At 42.8% G+C, this 19743-nt stretch overlaps 1 long non-coding RNA gene across 1 annotated transcript; it reads right to left on the minus strand.

Moving 5' to 3' along the window:
- Positions 1-744: 744 nt before the first annotated feature.
- LOC109379885 (uncharacterized) lies at positions 745-19463 on the minus strand. Its single transcript, XR_002123302.1, has 3 exons — positions 19099-19463; positions 18013-18198; positions 745-2618 (listed from the first exon to the last, which is right to left on the minus strand). It is a non-coding gene; the product is annotated as an uncharacterized LOC109379885 (long non-coding RNA).
- Between the last annotated feature and the right edge of the window lie 280 nt (positions 19464-19743).

The following is a 19743-nucleotide window of genomic DNA, read 5'->3' on the forward strand; positions in this document are numbered from 1 at the left end:
ACACACAAAGAGGAGAAAAGAGAAAGACACAAGGAATAATGATTGAAAAGTGAACCGGGCTCATCTCCCAGTTTTTAAATTACAAGCAAGTTTTATTTTCTTCTTTAGGTTTATCTGCATTTTCTCTATTTTCTTCAATGTATAATAAATACATCAAGAGAAAAAGAGTTATAACTCCTTCTTTTAACTGCACTCCCCATTCCCAAAGAACCTAAAACAAGTCAACTCTTTCCTTTTCTGGGACACTTCCCCTGACCTTACAAATCCCACTCCTGCATGGAACCAATGAGGTGCCCTTCTCTGGGCTGTGCTGAGCCAGCTCCTACTGGAAGACAGGGTGTGTTCGCCTGTTCCCAACTCCATCCATGTGCAGCAACACCACGTTCGTAGCTTGAAATCTATCAAGGCGGGAGTATTTCCACCGTGAAAATCAGCAAAGGCTACAAATCCAGGCCTCCTCCCAACGTAGAGCCCCGGTTGCGAAACATTTGTCAGCACACTGCTGTTTATATTCCCTGAAACCTGTGTTTGTCCCTCTGCATAGTTTTTGTCATCTTGTGCTATGATGCTCTACTTGTTTCTCTCCACTACTAATTTCTGAACACCTGAGAGGTAAGACATTTCATCATGTATCTGTAGCCCAACCACAGTACCAGGCATGAAGTTGGTGGAAGGAAGGATAGAAGGAAGAAAGAAGAAAAGGAAGGAAGGAAACATGAGAGGAAGGGAGAGAAGACGGAAGAGAAAGAGAGAAGAAGGGAGGGCTCGAGGGAGGGAAGGAGGGGAAGAAAAACTAACAGCTCTCTTTCTTCAAATATAATGCAATTGCCTAGTTATCCCTAAATATCAACCACTGTCCGTTCTTTTCAACATGAAATTCCCCAGCTGTCACCAAGGGGAAGAAATAGGCTGCCTCACGTGTAATTTTTAAGAAGCAAAAGCCTTTGAAAAGCAGCCACTAACCTCTCGAACTTCCAGCCAGACTGGGTCAGGACCGTAGAATGAGGCTGTTATTGAAAAGACATCTCATAATCCAACTCAGGGTGGCAAATCCCAGTGTTGCTTAGCACACTTCCTGAGAATTAACAATTCTGCATCTGCTTCCTCGTTCAGCACACGGGAGCCGTGAGAACGCTCCCCTCCCCACTTTGCTGAGCACCAGGTATTGAGAAAGGGCTCCCTAAACAAAAAGGATTGGACAAGTTTACCTGATTGGCTCCTACTCCCTTTCAAAGGGCACGGAACGCTCTTCAAGAATCATTTTTGCTGTCATCACCTATTGGGTATCTTTTTGGTAGTGACCTATTGAATGAAAGTGCTCATTATGTTAATATTCCTTAATATGTCATCATTACTGTAAACTCCCCTTCTCTGTGAATATGTACACCCAGGCCAGAAGAAGCTCAGAGGCCAAAGAACTTATTAAAGTTAAACAAAACAGAACAGAAAACAGTAGCTAAGCCAACTGGTTTAGCCAGTTTTTCTGATACATACTAGATACACGCACCAAGCTGTTATTTCCATTGTCCTATTCAGGTTGTGTGTGCCAGTGTGAATGTGTGTGAATGGTGACGGCTGCTCAAAGGAGACAAGGAAACGCAAACCACTAATTATTGAGTAGCCACTGGATTCATTCATTGGTTCAACAAATATTGATTGAATGGAGTACCAGGCGTTGGCCCAGCCCCCGAGGATACAGATGAATGAGACAAACTGTTGGCATGTGCAATCCACTGGAGGAAGGAGCCCGGGAGAAGTAGTAAAAAGCAAATAAACAACAGAATCACACATTGCAATATGATCTAGGAAGGAACAAAACAAAAGCATTGTGGTACCCTGCACAGGAGAGGGGTGGAAGTAGGAAGGACAAAAGGTGACATTTAAGCGAATGCATGAGCTCAAGGGTGAGAAGTTGGTCCTGCAAAGGGCCAGGGAGAAGCACTCTCAGCAAAAGAAGTAGCAGGAGCAAAGGCCTTGAGATGGGAAAGAACTCAGCACATTCAAAGAACATAATGGTGTCCGCGTGGCCACAGGGATGAGCACGAATGAGGGTGGGAGGTGACGAGTAGACAGAGGAAAGTCAGATGAGAGCAGAGAGACAAGCCGGTTTGTGTGGGCCTGTTTTTGTCACAGTTTGGCCTCAGAGGCAGGGGAATTAGATGAACGCATGTTCACTAAATCCAACACCATGTTTGCAAACATGGATCCATTTGATCAAAGGAAACATTTGGTATCTCCATGCCTTTCTCCTCCTTCTTGGCTGTGAAATTCCAGACACATTGCATCACCCCTTAGCACCTCAGTGTCTTCATTTGTAAAAGCAATCTAGCTGAATCTTCCAGAATATCCAGTCAATGTTGTACTCCTCGGTTTTTTGGAAAGGAAAATCACTCATCTCCTGGAAATAGACCAGGTAGCCCGAGGCAGTTCCCTGAGCCCAGACACAGCCAAGCTGGAGTGGAGCCTGAGAGGGGCCAGGGTGGAGACCCAGAGAGCCCTGGATGTCTGATTACGCAGTGCAAAACCCCACGTCCCACGTCCGCAGACCTTCAGCTCAGGAATGTGGCTTAGGTGGGGCCCACTGGTGATGGAAACAGCAGGGAGAAAACGAGGAGGCCCTGCAGGAAATAATACAGATAAATATTTAAATCACTGTAGGGCGGAGAAACATTGCTACATTGGAAAGCAAAGACGGAATGCACACAGGCAAAGATGAATAGAATTTATTTTACCAAAAATCCAAGACTATCCTACAAACCAAAAACAAAACCATGAGTGAACCAATCAAAAATGGGCAAAACACATGAACAGGCATTTCAAAGAAGCAGCATGAGTGGTCCCTAAACCTTTGGCAAGATGTCAAACAGCATTACTGATCAGGAAAATACAAGTCAAGACAACTATAGTCCATAATTTTATACACACTCACTGGGCAAAAATTGAAAGTTTACGATACTGTTTTGGAATGGATTTAGATCTGTGGAATCTCTTACACACTTCTGGTGGAGTGTAACATGGTATTATCACTTTGGAAAACAATTGAGTAGTGTCTTCTAATGATAAGTATTTATATAGTGTACGGTCCAGCAATTCCACTCATAGATGTAAGTATACATGTATATCAGCCAAGAACATTCAGAGCTACACTGTCCACAATAGCAAAAACCTGGAAACCACTCAACTACTCATCAATGAGAAAGTCGATCAGTAAAAATCGTATACTTATACAATGGAATAGCATACAACAGTCAAGATGCATGAGTATAATGATATCACAAGCAACTATGTGGATACATTTATCTAAATGATATTAAATGAAAAAAAGTAACAAAAGATTACAAACAAGTCCTTTAAGAGACTGAAAAAGGTCTAGGTTTTGGAATAGGGGGTAGTCACATGGGTGTTTACATGAGTAAAAAATTTTTCTCCACTAAAAATTCATTGAAGTGTATACTTAATACTCTGCATACTTTATTATAAATTAATAATAATGGTCTTAAAAAGGATTACATACCCTTTTTCATGAAATCACAAACCACAAAATTTTGGAAACTTACCTTAATACTACAACTCCGCTTTTATTTAAAAACTCCATAAATAGGGACTCAGGATGATGGTGACCACAGAGGAGAGGAGACGTGAGACGGATTGGGAGAGGAGAACCAACCATGTTTATATGTTGCTTCTTGTCAAGGGACTAGCTGAATTTTGGAAGGTAGTTCACACATGCTTACTGTGTAACTAAAAACAACTAACTAAAAAATTATAACAAACACAACAAAACAACTAAATAAAAGTAGGTAGTAATTGTTCTTTTTTTTTAAGATTTTTATTGGGGAATTGGGGAACAGCACTGGGGAATCAGGGAAGGGGAACAGACAAGTTTCTGTCCTTTTGTTCTTCAGTCTAGTTGTGGAGGACATTGCTTCACTGGCCCAAGTTGGCACCATCATTGCGCTCTTCCCGGGCGAGGCAGATCAGTCTCTGGCTTCTGGACAGCTGCTCACTGCGGTTGCTGGCTACACAGGGTAGCCCATGGCAACCCACTGCAGCAGGGGTTGCAGCCTACGCCATCGCCAACAACTCACGGCAGCCCAGCTCCAGGTTGAGCTGTTGTTCAGCATCTTAGCTGTGGAGGGCAGTGTCACTGGCCCTCATATGTGGGATCCGAACCGGGGCCCTCTGGCGTCCCAAGTCAGCTCTTAACCAACGCACCACTCGGCTGGCCTATAATTGTTAACTTTATGTGTCAACTTTACTGGGCCAGCAGTTCCCCGACATTTGGTTAAACATTATTTCTGGGTGTGTCTTTAAGGGTGTTTCAGGATAAGATGAACATTTAAATTGGTAGACTGAGTAAAGCAAATTGCCCTCCCCAAGGTGGGTGGGCCTCATCCAATCAGTTGAAGGTGTGAATAGAACAAAAGGCTGAATAGGAAAACTTCTTTCTCTCTGCCTGACTACTTTTGAGCTGAGACATTGGTCTGATCTTGGAACCACACCACCAGCTCTCCTGGGTCTCCAGCTGGCCAATTGCAAAATCTGGGACTTGTCAGCCTCCATAGCCATGTGAGACAATTCCTTATAATAAATCTCTTTGTGAATAAATATATTTATAAATGGGATATATTTATACAAAAGCCTTGGGTGGGTAGCATAACAGTGTGTCAGACTAAGGATCATAATTAATCAATTCTGTGTAGTGAGGTCTAAAAAAGAAAAAAAAAAAGACCCGATTCTCTATGGGAAACAAAAGTAGAATGAAAATTCAAAAAGAAACAACCAACTTGGAAGAAACATTTTTGAATTTCTATATCTAACAGAAAAATATTTAGTACTCTTAACATATAATGAACAATTCCAAATCAACAAGGAAAAAGCAAACATGTCAACTCATAAAGCAAGCAAACCACTTGATCAGTGTTTAAAAAAAAATTGTCAAAAGCAAAGACAAAATATTAAACCTCACCAAGAAACAAAATGTCTTTTCCACATATACCTGAATACGGGGAGCCATGTTCCTCACTATCATAGGAGTTTACAAATATAAAAGTAGAAAGGATAATATGTGTACAGTGAGAGGACTTAGAAGTAATAGTACTCTCGTAACATTCAGATCTTGGTTTCTAAACGCCATGCTCCACTAAAAGGAATGAGGACTGCTTGGGGGAGAAAAGGCAAGTTCCAAGGATGAGGCAGGGGAAGTAGACGATAAGCTTGGAATATCACATTGCATCAGAAAAGAAGAAAATGTCCAAAGAATGACCGGGACATATCACAAAGACACAGAAGCCAGCTTGAAGGGACTGTCACTAGAAACAGCTAGAATAATTTGAGAATCAAAATTGTATAATGACCCAGTAAATAAAATATGAATCTATGATTCTATGGTAATGTGAATACAGACAGACAGACAGACAGACCAGAGAAGAGAAAGGTCTTCACAGAATATCAACAACTAGTACATGCGGAAGGAATAATGGTAACAGACAACCATCAATGGATGCTAGAACTAGCGGTTGAATGTTTGATGTAGAACAGTGCATTTGCATAGCCTCAAAGTATTTACCCATGAAGAGAGTTCAAATGGAAAACCAGTAAGTTTATGGTGAGGAAACCCGGCAGACATTCCTGAACTAAAAGATCAAATATCTCTAAAAGTGAACAAATGAACAGCATGTGCCTCCTGATATGGTGTTCCAAGGACACACATTCATTCTTTGGTTTTCCTACCAAACCCTATAATCTGAATCTAATCATGAAGGAACATCAGACAAACTCAAGTTGATAGGCATTTTATAAAATGACTGGCTTGAACTCTTCATAAATATCAAAATCAAAGAAACGCCAAGCGAAGGAAAAAAAAATACTAAACAAAAAAAAACGGTTCTAGATTAAAGACAAGTAAAAAGGTATGACAACTAATACAGTAAGTGATACAGGATTAAATCCTGGGCTGGAAAAAACTAAATAGCTAAAATATATATATTACTAGACAATTGATGAAATATGAGTGTGGATGGACTGTGGATTGGATAATAGCACTGTATCAATGTAAAATTTCTTGATTTTGATAATCAGTGTGGTTGTATATGAGGTTGTCCTTTTTCTTAGGAAATACACACTGAATTATGTCTCCAAACTTAATCTTATATGATTCAGGAGGGGAAATTATGTATAAAGCTAGAGCAAGAGAGAGAGAGAGAGAGAGAGAGAGAGAGAGAGAGAGAGAGAGAGAGAGAGAGAAGTGTGTGTATATGTGCGTGTTTGTGTGTGTGTAGAGAGATATGCATATATAATGTTTACATACACATACATGTAAAACAAATGAGAAAAAAGAAAGCAACTGGTGAATCTGTATAAAAGTTTCTTGTACCAGCATCGCAAAATAGTTACTTTATAATGTACAGAGGGTGCCAAAAAATGTATACACATCTTAAGAAAGAAAAAAACTGTATTAAAATCATAATACTCAATATATACTGATAACGAAAGTTGAATACAAGTCATGTGTATACATTTTTTAGCACCCCAGTATACATATGTACAAATGACTATATCCAAAATAAGTGGGAATTTAAGAAATTAGGTACTATTAATATACTGCTAGTAAAAGCATATAAGTTGGTATTGCTTTTTTGACAATATATATTGGAACCTTATATTTTTACATATAATTTTGACCTAACAATACAGAATATGAACATGGATGCACATACATCAAGAGCTACAATTATCAGAATACTGGAAATCTAGGAATACCCTAAATGGCCAATTCTAGGAAACCAATTAAACAAATTGCAAAACATTCATTCAATGGAATAAAGATACAATCCATACAAATATTCATGCAGAAGACTATTTTATCACATGGGAATGTTTTTCTGCAATGTATTAAGTGAGAAAAAGCTAGTAACCAAACAAAGAATGTGCAATTTTAGCCAATGTTTTCAAAACAAAATGATACCTTATGATAGATTGCATTATTGGCCCCAATTCTCGACTCCTTTCTGAATCTAGTCCATTCCTGGATTTTGGACTCAGCCAGGTAAGTTGCTTTGGCCAATACAATGGGGTGAAAATGGGAGTGTGCCAGGGCCAACTCAAGGTCATAAGAGCCATCACGGGTTCCCACTTGTGGTCTCGCATTTCTGCTCACCTCCGGAGAAGAATAAAACTAGACTGGCTTTTGTTTCTGAGAGAATGAGAGTCCCAAGGCGCAGAACAGAGCTGCCCAGCCAAACTTAGCCTGGATCAGGGGCTCAGATTAAGGCCTGAGATTTGGGGTGGCGCATTTTCCTGCCAAAAACAAGTATATATATATATATATATATATATATATATATATATATATATATATATATATATATATATATTCTGAAGCACATACCTGATTGCCTTATCATGGATAATTTTTATTTCGTTTATCTATATCTTCTAACTACTTAAAGTGTACATGTATTGCTCTTTTATTAAGAAAAAACTCAGCTACAAAAGATAGAGAAGCGAAAGAACAATGACAAAAACAAACAATGAGCTCTAAGTCAATGGATCTCGAAAACGGATTTCTGGAAAATGTATTGCTACCCAAATAAAAATACAGCTTCCATTTGTTGACTGCCCACTCTAAGTCAAGCACTTTAATAAGTGGCCCCTCTTTTTTTTTGTCATCTTTACTATTCACAAAGCAATAAAGTTAGCTAGGATTATTTCTGGTGCATATTTGAGGTAAACTGAGGTCTGTATAAGTTGAGCAGCATGCCTAAAGTTACTCAGCTATAAATTGTCAGAGCTGAGATTGAAACACAAGTCAGCTGGATTTGAATTCGCCATCCCTGATTCGTATTAGGGACCTCCCAGATCCTTGGTCCAGCCAGAATTCTAACTCCAGGAACTTAGCACTCTGCTTTGAGTTATATGGAGTTCTAAATGTCCGCCATTGCTCCGTTACTGTGAAGTCACTCACACCACATGCCCACGTCCCATAAGCTGAGGATGGGAGACTAAAGAAAGCCACAAATTTGCCTGACCAAGAGAATGCTGTAGGAACGAGAATCTGGGCTTCTGTGATGTCCTAAGAAACCTTTGAGCTTCCCACTGGATCTGTTGGAACATTCTTGGAACCCCACCATCTTTTTCCGAAAAAGTCCAGGAAGTCCCTTGGGGAGAACTGAGTCCCCCAGCGGACAGCACCTGCTGAGCAATGGTACCAATACCTAGCCCTGTGAGTATGCCATCTTAAAATCCTCCAGCCCCAGCTGAGCAGACCCACCAAGAGTTGCCCCACTTGCTGATAAACAAGCAAAATAAATGATTGCTGTTGTTTTAAGCCCCTAGGTTTGGTGTAGTTTGCCATGTAGCAATAGATGACTGGAATAGTGGGTATTCTTAAGTGATGAAAGAAGGAAAGAAGGAAGAAGAGAAGGAGGAAGTGGGGAAGAGAAGGAGGGAGGGAACAAAGAAGAAGTATCTGCAACTTCATTCTGTGGAGAAAATTGCACAAATGAGGAAAATTCTATTAGTGAGCAAATGTACCCTGACTCCTGGGCCTCTGTGATGCCCCCCGCCCCCAGCAGACAAGGGTGCAGCTTGGGCCTTGCATCCAGCTCTCTCTGAACTGCTCTCCTTGTCCTCAGCAAGGTCAGGATGGTAAAAAGATGGAAGTTCCTGGTGCAATCCTACACTTGTCGAGGCAACCACAACAGCAATGTCTACAGCAGAGAGGCAGAAGTTTCATTTACGCACTTCCTTGTGCACTTATTTCTCCTGTCAAAAGCATTTCAAACTTGTCATTTTAACCCCAAGAAATTTTTTTATCCACTTTGGAATTTCAATCACCATGTCACTGAATGGTGATGGTGATATAGGGTCAGCCAAGCACCTTTGAGCAGCCTAATTCCCATGGTCTCTGCCTCCAGGTGAGCTAGTCCCTGGTGACCTGCTGCCAAAAAGCATTCAACCAAAGGAAATTGGACCCTGGCCATGAAGTGACATTCTTGGGCAAGACACTCATCTCAATGGTGGCGTCCTTCTTCTCCTTGAATTGTGACTAAATCCCAATAAAATAGACTTTTTTTTTTTCAGGATCTCTAACTTCAGGAGTAGCAGATAGAACCTAAAAGTCCATCTAGTCCAGGCACCTGACTCTAGGCTGAGGAATTAATGTGTTACAGGACACCTAGAGTGTCAATCATTTGCCTGTTTGGTCTCAGACCCATTCCCCATACTCCCACTGTTCAGCTCTATATTGTACAGTGTTGAGTCCTGCGAATGACATCCCCGAAATCCCTCAACACTAGCTTCTGATTAGGGTTCATCAATCCTAATCAGAGATACTAGTGGGAGATCAGAGGAAAGGAGGAAGGGAGAAGCCAGTGTCTTTCTTCCCATCACTCTTTCAGGCCAGCGACTGGAACTCTTCCATGGCTTCCATGGGTTCCCAGGCCCTATTCTCTCCACTTCTTCCCTTTAAACAAGTATGCCATTTCTCAGCTATTGGTGTCATATTCCTGATGCGCTGGCACCAACATTCACGTGTCTATCACAGTTTCCTTAGCGTCTTCTACTCCAGATTGAACCGTTTAAAATCTCATACCTTAAAGTTGCTGAGATGTTTTACAATGCAAGGCAGACCCTTATCGTTCTAGTCTTCTTCAACCTGGTGAAGCATGTATTCTCCCCATTCATAAGCCCATTGATACCCATTAGGTCAACAGATCTTGGATCTGAGTTCCATGAGCCAGCACTTATTTCACTCTTGAAAGGTCCCATTTTAGGGTGTAAGTCTCCCTCTAAGGGCAAGCAACTCCATGTCAATTTACGTGAGCCCCTAAAAGTTTGGGACTGTGCTGCACATGTATTTTTATTACTAGCATTCTGTTGCCATGTGGAATTCAGCATCTGAGACAGAAAAGCATAAGAGGAAAGTCCTGGTCCCATCCACTCTTCTCATTTTAATCCATCCATCCATCCATCCATCCATCCATTCATTCATGCATCCATTCATCCAGCCAGCCAGCCATCCACCCATCAATTCATCCATTGTTCAATCCCTCATTGATTTAAATGAGTTTATGGATTAAGTGTAGAGATTTTGGAATCTGAAAGAATGAGAGTTAAAATACGTCTTTACCACTTTTTTTTAACTGTGTGAACTTGACAGATTATTCACTTTCCTGAGACTTAGTTCATTTTTTATAAAATGGAGATACAAATATCTACCTCACAGAATCGGTGTGAAGATTAAAAATTATGATGTATAATGTGCCTGACCTTGATAATAATGATAGTTATTATGTTGTTCTAATAAACATCTACTTACTGGGTGTCTCACGTATATCTTTCTCTGTACTGGGTGGTAAAGCCTCAGTGTCTCAAGTTCATCTGAGACAGTTTATACCATCAACAATCAGAATGACATAAGTTATTTATTCACTCTGAGCCTCAGCTTTCTCCTCTGTAAAATGGGGTCGGTAATAAAAACTACCAATTGGTAGTGATTGTGAGTAGTAAGTTAAGCAGTTCCTGCAAAATGCTTAGAACAGGACCTGCAATATAGCTTTCACTGCATAAGAGTTTGTGCTGAAGAAATAGAAGCAGAAGGAGAAGGGAGAGGAGGAGGAGGAGGCAGGGACAAATACAACGGCAATGAAGATGGTGAACAATTTCATAGATGCCTCTGCCTGGAAGTGAGTCCAGATAAACCCTTTGCAAATCCTTGAAAATTCATATGAAGCAGCCTGCCCAGCTCCTGTGGTCTGAGCAATGCCAAGGGTTCATGGAAAGCAGAATCCACGATGACAGACCTGGCCTCATTTCTATGGACAGCAGTCATATGAGGTTGAACAAGTCACTGGTGGACCACCAGGAGAGGATGCCCACCCTCTGTATGATGAGTGCCAAGACCTAGCCCTCTCTGAACATGAGCCCTCTCTATGAAAGAGCAAAGCCACCAGAGGCCCAGACCGGACTGTCGGGAACACGGCAAGACTGAATTACATAATGTCTACAAAGCACTTTGGACTCCTTGGAGAATGGCTACCTCTAAATATCAGGTGGTGGTATTATTAGAATATTAACCAGCAACCTCTCATTGAAGTTAACTGCTACTGAAGCCAATGGGACCTTTACCTGCGCATAGCCTAGGAATCAGGCTTTACAGCAGCGATCTATTATTTATTCATTATTAGATTAGCAGCCAAGAAAGAAATGCATCTCATAAAGAGCAGTGGTATTTATGGTCTACAAGAAGGCCCAAAAGGGGGAAAAAATATATTATTTGTTTTTCTGGTCATAAAGACTTGGGTTCCAATCCCACCTTTATCTCGGATTGGGTATGTGATAATAAGCTGACTTTCTTCACTTTCCTGAGCGTCAGTTTCCTTGTCTATAACAGAGGAATGATCATTCTTATCTCAGACAAGGGTTGTGATGATGAAATGAAGTCATGAATGCTTAGCCCCAAGCCTGCTGTCAGGTATGGGACAACTGTGGTAGCTTACAAGGCCCACTTCAAATGTTTAAGGCTTGTCATTTGTCACCATAAACTTCTACACTGTCATTTCTACACCACCCTTTTCCTTATCAAGTCTTGGGTTTGGGGCTTTTGTAACCAAGGAAATGGGCCCAGTTGTCAGGCCAATGAAAGATCAGGGAGATACCTCAACAGAAAGCAAAGAACAGGCACACAGTGTTCACCTATGCCTTACTCTTCTTTGAATAAGGTTGAATATCTGCTTCCTAATTCTCTGCCCAAGTAAAATTCCAACCAGTGAGGGACAACTGTAGACAATGGCTAACTTTTCTGCTGCCTGAAGTCTAGCCAGTAGCTACCTTCCCCACCCTCTCCTTGCCTGCTGGCAAGTGGAGGAGAAATTGACTCATGTGCTTGGATTGGCTAATGAGTGAGAGACAGAAGCCACTATGAAAAACTGCCTTCTAGCTCTGCAGAAACCATAAAGCTGCTCCAAATAAACACTATTAGCTCATCATCTGTTAGGAACCATGATCACCATGTTATGTGACACATTCCCTAGGACTTAGCAGAGCACAGCCTACAGGGGGAAAAAAGAGAGAGAGAGAGAGAGAGAGAGAGAGAGAGAGAGAGAGAGAGAGAGAGAGGGAGAGAGAGGAAGACAAGAAGAAAGAGGGTGCAAAGGAGGAGGAAAGGACAGGGAAGGGAAGGGAAGAGAAGGGAGAAAAAGGGAAAAGAAAAGAAACAATCAAACTAGAAGACCATTGCATTAGTTTTCTATTGCTGTTATAAAAATAACCTCAAACTTAATGACTTAAAACAACACAAGCTTAATATCGTCTAGGCCTATAGATTAGAAGTCTGACACCATTCTCACTGAGCTAAAATCAAGGTGTCAACTGGGCTGCATTCCACCCTGGAGGCTCTGTGAGAGAACATGTTTCCTTCTCTTTTCCAACTTCTAGAGGCCACCCACATTCCTTGACTCATGGACTGCTTCCTCCATCTTCAAAACCAGCAGTGTCACATTTCTCTGGCCTTTCTTCCATTGTCACATCTCTTTCTGACCACAGCCAGGGAAGCTTCTCCATTTTTAAGTGCTCATGTGATAATATTGGGCTCACCTAGATAATCCAGGATAATCTTCCCATCTCAAGGTCAGCTAATGAGCAACCTTAATTACGTCTGCACCCTTAATTCCTTTTGTCATGTAAAGTAACATTTTTTCACAAATTCCTGGGATTAGAACTGCATCTTTAGGCTGTGGACCGCCCCCCCCCCCCCCACACACACACACACACATACCCTCAAGGATGAAGCTTCCTTCTTACCTGTTCATGACTACAGTGAATAGATGAGGGTCACAAGAAAATTAAAACTTATAAAGCACCTATTATGCTGGCTCTTCATCTATTGCTTCATTAAGTCATCACAATTCTGGAAAGTGGACCTGACTATGTAAATTTAACAATGGAGAAATTGGGAATCAGAGAGGTAACACTTTGCTCATTAACAGCTATTAAAAGTGGTCTACCTGGGATTCAATCAAAAACTCATCTCCCTGTCTTGGTGGTGGCAGGTACCCTGAGAATTGCCTGAATCCTGATGGACATCAATGCTCCACTCTGCCCATGCTTGTGAAAACAAAAACTAGAGCTTAGACCTTGTTGGCTAAAGAATTGAGACAGGCAAGATGCTTTGTTGAAATATCTAGATTTGGGGGGATAGGATTCTTTACTTCCCTTGTATAACAAAGAATTGGGTAAGTCAGAAAAAGGTGAGAAATTCTACATGCTTACACAAATCTCAACGTTTTAGAATATGTACAGTCAAGGAATTAGATGGTGAAAATAGAGGTGGCTGACTGCCCATCAATTAATTAATCAACTTAATTAATTCCCAAAAGAAAATGTTGAGTATGTACCATTGGCCAGATATTGTGCTAGACTCTATACTTCCCAGAGCTTAGAGTCTAAGGGTAGATGGTCATCAAACAATCATTTGTTGGAGTCATATAAAATTGCTCACAAATTTGACTATCTCACCTATAGAAATGGCATTTCATATAGTTCCACCTCCAATTACACAATCGACTGTATTAAAATTGTGATTAGAGCTATGGACATTCTAAAACAAGAGGGAATGTTACATTTTAAAACCAAAAGAAAAGCCCTGTATCTGGAGCACAAGAAGTGACAGAGACAGATTGGCATGAGAGACATCCATAGAGGAAGGCAAGGAGATCAGGGAGGGTCTTGTGGACCCCCCTGGATTTAATCCTGGATTTAATCCTGACAGAACTGTGAGCTATTACAGAAAGATTTTCCAACATTTTATTATGAAGTTTTTTATAGAAAAAAGGTTGAAAAGAGAGTCTCACGACAAATGCCCAAATATCCAGTATGTAGTTTCTAAAATTAGCATTTTGCCATATTTGATTTATAAGTTGTTATCCATCAAGCCATCTATCTTTCCATCCATCCACCCATCTTCTTTTTTGATGAACTTCATGGTAAAGTGGCAGTCATCAGTGCACTTTACCCAAACATTGCAGCAGGCATGTCATTCATTAGAGGTCAATATTTGTACACAGTTTTTCAAGGAACATTTCCATGACATGTAGTCACACATCTTAGGTATATTATTCAAGAACATTAGAAGATTTTTAACCACAAGGGTAACTTGACCAGATTTGCATCTTTTTAAAGATTACTCCAGTTTTTGGGTCATTAATGTCTGGAAAGTATAAAGAGATGGGATTGATGAGAGAAGTCAGTCGGGGGGGGCTATGAAAGTGGTTTTGTGAGGAAAGATGGTGAGAGACTCAAGTGGTGGCCATAGGGACAGAGGGAAGAGGATGGTTTTAAGAGTTACTGTACAGGTAAAATGGACAGAACTTGGAGATGGATTTGACTTGGGGTGATGAGAGAAAGGCAGGGTAAGATTGGCTTCCAGGTTTCTGGGTAGATAGTGCCACCATTTTCTGAGATGAGCCAGACTTTGGTAATGGGGCTGGGGGAAAGTCCTGGGTGCAGGTTTGGGCATGGGCCTTCAGGTACAGACTTTAGTTAGTTAGGAAACAACACTGAATATGGAACTACCTTACCCTTCGCAGTCAAAAGACCTTTTCTAGATTCCACTACTGATGAGCATTTCCATGCACACCCCTAGGGAAGGTCCTGCCTGAATGTTAGGGCCTGGAATACAGAGTTCTAAGACCACTCTCAGCTACTTTGGAACCATCTGGAATGTCATCTTTCCATCTTTCAAATAAGCACCTTCCTTCACTTTTGGAAGGGCTAGGAGTTGACCAGGCCCAGCCTGGCAATTCTGAGTCTCTTAGAGAAGGAAGACCTCAGACCTAAGGGGCCTTAGTGGAGGCCAGTGCCTGCATGCTGGGCAGTGTGGCTCCCAGACATCAGGCAGGTCCTGGAATGTTAAGACCACTCCTTCCTGCACCCAGATTGCCTCAAGAGCAATAACCAGTTACCCAGCTCTCACACAGGGCTGCACCTTAGTTCATTCATTTCTAATGCCAAATAGGTAGCTACAGAAAACAACTTCATTGACTACTGGGTGCTTTTGACTCTTTCCTTTGCCCTTGGGGACTCTGGGCTTTAAAAGACAGCCCAATGGAAACGCAGATTGTCACAGGGCACGGGCCTTTCCCTGTCTCTGGCTTTGAGTGTCTTGAGGACATTGATTGTTCATTGCAGGAAATGATGGGGGAGTAAGGAATGGAGAGAGGGGAGCCCACTCATCACACATTAATTCTAGTCCAGGCACCAGGCTGAGCACAGGGGCAAAAAGATACGTTAGACACCGGCCATTCCCAGCTGAAGAGACAAGAATGGGAGATAAAGAAATTTCAATGCAGTGTCCTAAAGGCAAGATAAAGGCATGTAAAATGCTGACAGACAGCAAACACCTACAAGGTCCGAGACAGGGTCCCCAAGGCAGGTGACACATGCGATGGGTTTGGACAGATGACCAGGGGGACCTTAAGTAAAGGAGAAATAGCTTCTACAAAGGCGACAGAGCTTCCAGTACGGAACCTGATCCTTCCTCGGAAGCCCAGCCATTCCAAGATTTTGTTCCAGTCGAATCGCCATGAGCAAGCACAGTCCTTTCCCAACCACCTCAGACGGCAGAACAAAACAGACTTTCCAAATACGATACATAGAGGGGTTTTAAATATTAGACACTTCTCTTGCCCTGTCGCCTATTTCCTCTTCTCCTTCTCTTTGCAAAGACCGACAACAAAGCGTAGCAGAAAGGAAAGAGGCTGTGGGTGCAAATCCCAGTTCTGCCTTTTAATGTCCATGTGACATTGGGCAAACGAAGTCTTCCAAAGGAGGTTAAGAATCCCCATGGGGCTTCTGTTGTAAGCATGAAGTGAATCATATATGCTCAAGGTAGATAATAATAATAATAACAGATAATCTTTATTGGGTTCTTCCTGGGGGTGTGCCAAGCACTTGATGTGATTTTCTCATTTACTCCTCACAACATCCAGGAGACGCTATCCTTTCATTTATTTTACATGGGAGGAAACTGAGGCAGGCAGATGAGCTAGCTCGAGAGAAATAGTATGGTAGCCCAGGCAGGATGATGCCAGAAACAAAATGTCTAACAGTTATGTTACAGCTCCTTTTTTAGGGACTCTTAATTGTTTGTGGGTCTTGGACCCTTCTGAGAATTAATTTCTCTCCCAGAAAAATGTTCAGACATTTTTTACACAGTTCAGGGGGTTTCCAGAGTCCCCAAAGTCCATCCACGGACCCCAAGTTTATAACCCCTGGGACAGCAAACCACCAGGCTACAGTGTATAGAACTAACTCACTGACAGCCTCCATGGGGGTAAGGAGGAAGGACAGAAAGAACCAGAACAGTGGCCCAGGGAAGGCACCTCCAACTTGCCCAGACTCGTAGAAGCTGGAGTTGGCCAGGGGAGGAAGGCAGGCAGGGAGCACCCTGCCCCACGAAGAGGAGGAGGAGGAGGCTAGAGTCAGGGTAGGACAAGCTGGCCCCAAGCCAGAGGAGCACCTCCCAAAAGCCCAGAGCATCTGACTCAGGGTGGGGGTCACTGAGGCCGCAATTCCTGCCAGGAAATCACAGGGGAGAGGCCTGCCGGGAGCCAGAGCCGTGTGCAAGTGGCAGCAGCAGAGGGCTCAGCCTGAGCCATGGGGCAGGGCGGTGCTGGGACAGCCCAGCCGTGCGTCTGCAAACCAGACGGGCCCTGGCCTGGGGAGGCTTGGGGACGACCTGGCAGGACTCCCTTCCAAATGAAGAACTTGACCCCGATAGGCTTCCAGAAGGCCTGCGTTGAGAATGTGGCCAGGCCAAGGTGAGGTCACTTTCCAACAGCCCATGGGGATGGGGGTCCCAGGCTGCCCAGGGAGGATGAATTCTGTCCATGCCAGGCAGAGGGGTTGAGGGGCTTACCTTCTTCTACCTTCTAATAGGGGTGATTTTTTTCCGGCAGGGGTTTCAAGTATTTATGAAGTTGTTTAGGTTTTGGTTATTTTTTCAACTTTTTATTTTGAAGTGATTATGCACATACCAGAAGTTATAATAGTGATAGTAACAGCACATGGAGTTCCTTGAGCCCGGCTTCGCCCAATGGTAACATCGTCTAACTTTCATACAATATCAAAACCAAGAAAATTGACATTAGTAAAATCATGTTGACTAGGCTGTAGTCCTTACTCAGTTTTCACATGGGTGTGAAGCTTTAAATCAATATTTGCATTTGCAGGACATCTCCTCCCAGGCCCGTCTAGAAAGGTTGCTGTTGGCTTAACTGGGAGGCAGAATAGGAGGCAGACAGAGGTCAGGAGAGAAACACAGACGCAAGCAGCCGTCAATCTTTAGGTTGCGATTGTGACCGTGCAATGTGGTTCAGACACTGAAACCTGACCTGGCACCCTCTATGAACCAGCCACAGACTGGCACACAGGTCCAGTGGGATCCTGGCACATACCTGGTGGCTTCCATGCCCACTTTCTTTGCTTATATGGATTGAATGATGGCCTCCCTCAAAACTTACCCCTGTCCTACCTTCCCAGAATCAGTGAATACGACCTTATTTGGAAAAGGGGTCTGTATAGATGTAATTAAGTTAAGGATCTTGAGATGAGATCATCTTGGATTATCCAAATAGGCTTTAAATCCAGTGACAAGTATCCCTATAAGAACGGAAAGCACAGAGAGAAGAGGAGGACTGCAGAACGGAGGCAGAGATCGGAGGGATGCAGCCACAAAGAATGGCGCAGCCCCCAGAAGCTGGATGAGACGATCAAAGATACTCTCCTAGAGCCCCCAGAGAGAGTGCAGCTCTGCTCACCCCTCGATTGCAGACTTCTGGCCTCCAGAACTGTGAGAGAATAGATTTCTGTTGGCGTTAACCACCCAACGTACAGTGATTTGTTATGGCAGCCCCAGGACATGGGTGCATTCTAAAATTGAAATCCCCCATCCACACAGCCGTCCGCCTTTCACCAAGCAGACAGACAGACATTATCAGGCTTGTTCCTTACCTGGGCAGGACTTCTGATCCTAGTTTCCCAACAAGGAAACCGAGGCACAGAGCGGCCCTCTGACGTGCCCGGGGATGCAAAGCTGCTACATGGTTGTGTTATGACTCAAATCCATCTCTGGCTTGCTCCCAAACCCACGATCTGCACTAAGATTATTGAGAGCCTCGTAGAGGGACAGCTGGTTGCCTGTTGGAGCAAGTTTTGATTCTAAAGCTTTAACAACTTCTCTCTATTAAAAAGAAAAAAAAAGCCTACCTACAAGTCTCTGGAACCTGAAAAAAGACATTTACTTGGTTATCCTCTCATTCACACTGCCTCCATCTGAGACAAGAGGTGGGGTGAATTGCTGAAAAGGGAGGTGTAGTCACCCCATGCAGCAGGCACTTGGGGGGAAGAGGGAGCCTGGGTTCCCCTGACTGTATTCCCCAGCTGAATATCCACTGGCTTCCGCTGCAGCTGGGGGCAGCTGCTGTCTCCCGGAGCACCCCGAAAAGCCCCCCTGAAAGCCAAGTTCTAAGCCAGCCAGTCCCCACCATGCCTCTGAATAACAAGTCAGGCCAACTTGTCCTCGCATCTCTGTCCTGGCCTGTGGGAGCCTGCTCTCCTTACATGTCTTCCCTTGGAGACTTCCCTTGGAGTCTCTCAAAAAATACTTTTTTATTTTATTTTTCAAAAAGGTATTACATATACATAGGAGGGGGGAAAAAATCAAACAATTTAAAAAAGATAAAATAGGAAACAGCTCCCTCCCACCCGAAACACCAGTTCCTGAATTCTTCTCCCCAGAGAATAACGCTAACCAACTTCTTGGATTAACCAGGTCTCTATGCCAGCATGGACAGCTAAATATATCCTTCTTTTACACAAATGAGAGGACTCCGTCTGCATCACCCTGTGCCTTTTTCCATTTGATATCGTCTGAAGATTTTCCCATAACAGTACACAATCTTGATTACAGCTTCTATAACATGGTTCTGCAAAATAAACTCTAATTTCTATAACCTGCCCCCTGTGCAGCAACGCTTGGGGCTTTCCCAACATCTCCTCTCCGTAAACAGTGCCGTAACGCGAGTCTTGTACACTTACCTTCACACATATGTAAGAGTGCATCTGTCGGATCAATTTCTGAAAGAGGAATTGATGTCTCAATGGATACATGCATTTTTAAATTTAATAGATGCTGTGAAATTGCCCTCCAAAGGGGTTGTAAGGGTTTGTACACCCAGCCAGCAGTCGGTATCTATTTCCCTGTGATTCTTCCATAATGGTGTGTTATCAAATCCTCTCTCTTTGCAAATCAGATAAGTAACAATAACCATATGAGTGCTGAGAAGGAGCTGGTGCTATGAGAGGAATGTGCACATACATATGCGTATATAAAAGTCATTGAACTGTACACTTGCAATTACTGTGCTTAAGGCACTTTATTGTATGCATATTATACCTCAGCAAAAAAGAAGACAATGGGAAGGAAAAACAGGATGCCAAGGTTTAAGAATGATTGGGCTTCCGCCTTCAACAGGGTGGTCTTGAAATGCCTCCCAGTAACCCTCAGGAAGATGAGGCTCCCACGCAGGAGTCCAACATGTGAAAGAGGGTTTCAGACACAAGGAAGGACATCATCGAAGGACAAGGAAGGGGCTCAGCTTATTTGAGGAAGTGAAAACAGCAAGCTAGGGAGACCAGTCCCAGAGGAGGTCCAAAAGGTTATCAGGGGCCAGATCAAACAGC

The sequence above is a fragment of the Hipposideros armiger genome, unplaced genomic scaffold, assembly GCF_001890085.2.
Source record: "Hipposideros armiger isolate ML-2016 unplaced genomic scaffold, ASM189008v1 scaffold_31, whole genome shotgun sequence".
NCBI classification, from domain to species: Eukaryota; Metazoa; Chordata; class Mammalia; order Chiroptera; family Hipposideridae; genus Hipposideros; species Hipposideros armiger.